Here is a 5,742-nt window from a genome sequence, read left to right as displayed (position 1 = left end):
CTGAGCGATCCTGCATGACCAGGTTGTTGCGTTGTTCCGGGCCGAGCTGCCAAAATTGTTCGGGTCGATCAAGACTGCCATGGTCGAGTATTTAGATGAGCGCTACGCAACCCTCGCAGAGACAGCCGCCGCAGCAGCTGCATCAGCAGTATCTACGGCAGGGGGAGGAGTAGGTAGGGGTTTTCAGTACCGAGACTTCGACAACACGAAGTCCCCTACTTTTGATGGGACGCAGGATCCCATCAAGGCTATGAGATGGATTTCAGATGTGGAGGCGTGTTTCTTCACCTGCTCGTGTCCTACTGACCAAAAGGTCAGGTGCGCTCTGAACCTGCTTAGGTCCGGAGCCAAGGACTGGTGGGGCTTACACTGATGATCAGAGAGCTGTTGTTACTTGGGAGCAGTTCCGGGATATGTTCCGCGCTGGTTACATTCCGCGGGTTGAGCGGGAACGTTTGGCACATGAGTTTCTGAGTTTGAGACAGGATGGAGAGTTGGTGACAGATATCACCCGTATGTTCACTGAGCGGGCGATGTTCTGCCCAGAGTTTGCTTCCGAGCAGTCTCAGATGACCCGTTATCTGAGTATGCTCAAGACTGATATCCGACAGTTCGTATCTACCCAGCGATGCGATACTCTTCTAGAGTTGCAGGAGGCCGCCAGATGGCGGGAGTTGAAGATTGAGCTGCAGCTAAGGGAGCAGCAGCCGGCCCCGGTGCTGTCACAGCCAGCGCCGAAGCGGTCTAAGACCGCCGATGTTAGGATCGGGGGTCAGCAGGGCCGCACTTGTGGGAAGTGTGGCAAGGGTCATTCTGGTGTATGTCGGGCTGGTAGTGGGTGCCACAAGTGTGTCAAGGAGGGGCATTACGCGAAGGATTGTCGCCAGGCCGCCCCAGCTCAGGGTGTGAGGTTATGTTATCACTGTAACCAGGTTGGTCACATGAGGGCCAACTGCCCACTACTAGCGGCCCAGCCGGTGCAGGCTGCAGCGCCGGCTACTTTGAGGATCACGGATGGGAGACCAGTCAGGGCAGAGCCTCCGAAGGCTCAGGGTCGTGCTTTCCAGCTTATGGTGGAGGAGGCCAGAGCGGCACCAGATGTGGTTACTGGTACGTTTCTATCCTCATCTCGTTTTATTTATCTATTGTATGCTTATCTGTTGTACCTGTAATTAGGTACGTTTTTGATGAACTCTTTTCCTGCTTTGGTCTTATTTGACTCGGGGGCGAGTCGTCCTTCGTGTCTCAATCTTTTAGTAGAGAGTTCGGTGCGCCAGTAGGCGAGCTAGAGCGTCCGTTGCGATTGTCTATCGCCAACGAACACGGGGTTTCTGCTTCTTCAGTTTATCGAGGATGTGACTTGGAGATTTTCGGGGTGTCTTTTCCGATAGATCTGATTCTGATCCCCATGGGGGAGGTGTGCGTGATTGTGGGCATGGATTGGCTCAGTCGGTTCGGTGCTATGATTGATTGCGAGAGCCAACGAGTGGTAGTTCGAACCCCAAGTGGGGGAGAACTGGTTATATATGGGGACGGCACCAGAGTAGGATCAGGGTTTTGTTCAGCTGCCAGGGCTCGACAGTACATTCAGCATGGGTGTATGGGTTATCTAGCATATGTGGTAGACACGCGGGTCAAGGACTAGACCTCGGTTTCCGATGTACCAGTGGTCAGGGAGTTTACAGATGTGTTTCCGGAGGAATTGCCCGGAGTGCCTCCGGAGAGGCAGGTTGAGTTTAGGATTGATCTAGTGCCAGGTGCAGCCCCTATCGCTAAGGCGCCGTACCGTTTGGCACCGCCCGAGATGCAAGAGCTATCATCTCAGCTACAGGAGCTGCTGGGTAAGCAGTTTATTCGTCCGAGTAGTTCACCCTGGGGAGCACCAATCCTTTTCGTTAGGAAGAAGGACGGTTCGCACAGGATGTGTATTGACTATAGGGAGCTGAACAAGTTGATGGTGAAGAACCGTTATCCACTCCCAAGGATAGACGATTTGTTCGATCAACTGCAGGGTGCATCTTGGTTTTCCAAGATTGATTTGAGATCAGGATATCACCAGGTCAGGGTGAGGGAGGAAGACCTGGAGAAGACCGCATTTCGGACTCGATATGGTCATTACGAGTTCGTGGTGATGCCGTTTGGGCTCACCAACGCGCCGACAGTGTTCATGGATTTGATGAAGCGGGTCTGCAGAACGATGCTTGACCGCTTGGTCATAGTATTTATAGATGATATCTTGGTGTATTCCAAGACCCACGAACAGCATGAGGAGCATGTGCGAGAGCTGTTGGGGGTCCTGAGGCGGGAACGACTGTACACCAAGTTCTCGGAGTGTGAGTTTTGGTTATGAGAGGTCCAGTTCCTTGGACATCTCGTTAACCAAGAAGGGATTTTGGTCGATCCGGCCAAGATCGAGGCGGTTATGTAGTTGGAGGTTCCGAAATCCCCCTCGTGGTTGCAGATGCTTTGAGCCGCAAATCGGCTGGGTCTTCCACCCCCGCAATATGTATGAAAATAGCTGTGGATTCCCCTCTTGTGAGCTTGATCAGAGATGCCCAGGTTGAGGGCATGCGACCGGAGAATTTAAAGCGGGAGAGGATCAAGGGTGAAAACACCAGGTTCATGCAAGATAGCCGGGGATTACTGACCAAACAAAGTCGAGTTTGGGTTCCGATGTCTGGCGGGATTAGGCAGATGGTTATGGAGGAGGCTCATGAGTCCCACTTCTCTATTCACCCGGGGGCCACCAAGATGTACCGGGATTTGAGCTTGAGCTATTGGTGGCCGGGTATGAAGCACGAGATCGCTTGGTACATCGAGAGGTGCTTGACCTGCAGGATGGTCAAGGCCGAACATTAGAGGCCACATGGCAAGCTGCAGCCCCTGGAGATTCCCATGTGGAAATGGGAACAGATCACGATGGACTTTATCACAAAGCTGCCAAGGACGGCAAAGGGGCTTGATGCCATTTGGGTCATCGTGGACCGATTGACCAAGAGTGCCCATTTCTTGGCCATACGGGAGAGTTCGTCGGCCGAGAAGTTGGCCGAAGTGTACGTTTGCGAGATCGTATCTCGCCATGGGATTCCTGTTTCCATCATCTCTGATCGAGATGTTAGGTTTACCTCCCGTTTCTGGCAAAAGTTTCATGAGGAGCTAGGCACGCGATTGCACTTCAGCACAACATTCCACTCGTAGACAGACGGCCAGAGCGAGCGGACGATTCATACCCTCGAGGACATGTTGAGGGCGTGTGTCATCGATATCGGTGGGATTTGGGACTCTCACCTACCGCTTGCGGAGTTCGCCTACAACAACAGCTGTTGTACGGGCGGAGGTGTCGCACCCCGGTTTGTTGGGGCGAGGTGGGTCACAGGGTAATGGGCCGGACAGAGGTAGTTCTGCAAACTACCGAGATGATACAACATATTAGACAGCGACTGCAGACCGCTCAGAGCCGGCAGAAAAGTTATGCGGACCGACGTCGATCTGAGCTAGAATTTCAGGTGGGAGACATGGTTCTCCTGAAGGTGTCACCCTGGAAGGGTGTGATCCGCTTTAGGAAGAGGGGAAAATTGGGTCCCCGTTACATTGGACCATTTCGGATTGATGCCAGGGTTGGCAGGGTGGCTTATAGGCTAGAGCTTCCGGAAGAGCTCAGCCGGATCTACAACACGTTTCATGTTTCGCAATTGCGAAAATGCGTTATGGACCAGGAGGCAGTGGTACCGTTGGATGACATCCAGGTCGATGAGCGCCTGAACTATGTGGAGAGGCCTGTGGCTATTTTGGAAAGAAAGAAGAAGATTCTGCGGAACAAGCTAATACCTTTGGTAAAGGTACAGTGGGATCATCGGAAGGGATCCGAGTGGACATGGGAGCCGGAGGCGGAGATGCACGAGCATTACCCGACATTGTTTATTCCACCAGACTTCAAGGGTGAAGTCTAGATCAAGTGGGGCAGAGTTGTAACGCCCCGATTCTCAGGTATTGTTTAAATATGAGTTATTGGGTTAAGCTCTACTAGACGAGTTGGTTGACCTACTCATCGAGTAGCAGCGGGAAGGATCGTGGGTTAAGTGACCTACTCGACGAGTCCATATTAGGACTCGGAGAGTAGGAGCTGGCAGCTGAAACCCTAAATCCCGGAGTTGTGCACCCTATTTAAGGGAACACAAACCTCCTTCAGCCTCTTTGTAGTCTTTTACCAAACCCTAATATATGTGTGTGTGCCCATTGTGTGTTTGAAGCCTCGGAAGAGGATTTTGGTGAAAGGAGCTTGGGAAGCAAGTGGTTGGAAGCAAGGAGCTTGGGGGAAATCCGGATCTACTCCGGTTGTCATCTCTTGGGAAGGTATCAAGCTGTTATCCCCTTTCTATTTCGTTCTAGACCTCCTTGGTTGGAGATTAGTGTTCTTGGTTGGGTTGTAAAGTCATTTTCTAAAATATGAGCCAAGATCTGAAGTTGTAACTTCCGATCTGGACTCTCTATGGGTTGTAGATCCATAAAGTCCCTGCTTTGGACGTGAATGAGGCCTCCCTTGTGCATAAAACCCATTAAGAGCTTCGTTTTGGGCATTAAGAACCTTTTTAGCCCTGCATGCACGTAAAGTTTGCAACTTTACGTGAAATTCATGCCCTAGGAGCTTGGATCTGTAGTTTGGAGTCGTTGCATGGCTTAAAATGGGTCTGTATGGCTTAAGGACTGAAGGAACTCGGCGAGTCGCAAGGGCGACTCGGCGAGTCGTTTGAATGAAGCCGTGAACTCGACGAGTTGGAAGAACAACTCGACGAGTCCGATGAAGATTGCCATAAGATTCGACGAGTTGAAGAACAACTCGGCGAGTCGGATGAGTTTTAACCCGGATATGTTGCATGTATATCCGTCGGGTTTCAAGGGGGGGGGGAACTCGACGGGTGGCCTCGAGGTTTGATCGAGATTCGAAGGAACTCGACGAATCACCCCGATGACTCGGCGAGTTGGAATGTGCTTCAAGGGACTCGGCGACTAGTCGAATAGACTCGGCGAGTTGAGGTCAACATGGACTATTGACCTTGACTAAGGACTTTGACTTTGACCAGGGTTAACTAGTGGGTTATGGAATACTTTGAAGATTCATGAGTATTTTCGTATTATGGTAATAGGTGGTGGAGTCTTTGACGAGTGATCAGAAAGCTGTGATTATTTACCGAGCTAACATCTACGAGGTGAGTTATTCTCACTATACTAAGGGGTCTAAGGCACCAAGGCCGGCCCATTGTATTGATATCTTGGTAGTTATTGATATGTTGAGTCAAAGGGCAATTTAAAAAAAATGAGTTCTTTAAGCATCCCGATTAATGAAGTTTCATGTACTCCATCATGTAAAGCTACGATTAAATTTCTTCGTGAACAAATCGATTTGCTAAAAAGGGAAAATAAGGACCTTAAATATGAAGGCTATATTCTTACGGAAGGTTGGACACCCCTGAAAGAACAATTAGAGGCCAAAACAAAGGATTTCCGAAAACTTCAAGAAGAATATACCAACAAATGTGCGAATTATAAATATGTTAAGGAACAGCTTGCTAACATGACTGCCGAGTTTAACTCTTTGAAAAATAAGTTTAAAAATGCAGATTTTAATTTTAGAAAATATGATGGGTCAAGTGAGGTAGTTGCATCAATGATTGAAAAACAACTAAAATTCTAAGATAATAAAACTAAGGGTCTGGGGTACCACAGTGTTCCACCTCCCTTCAA

This window comes from Lactuca virosa, chromosome 1 (genome assembly GCF_052849685.1).
Source record: "Lactuca virosa cultivar CGN04683 chromosome 1, Lactuca_virosa_CGN04683_v6, whole genome shotgun sequence".
Lineage (NCBI taxonomy): Eukaryota > Viridiplantae > Streptophyta > Magnoliopsida > Asterales > Asteraceae > Lactuca > Lactuca virosa.
The sequence above is the reverse complement of the archived record's forward strand: the minus strand, read 5'-3'. Positions refer to the sequence as shown.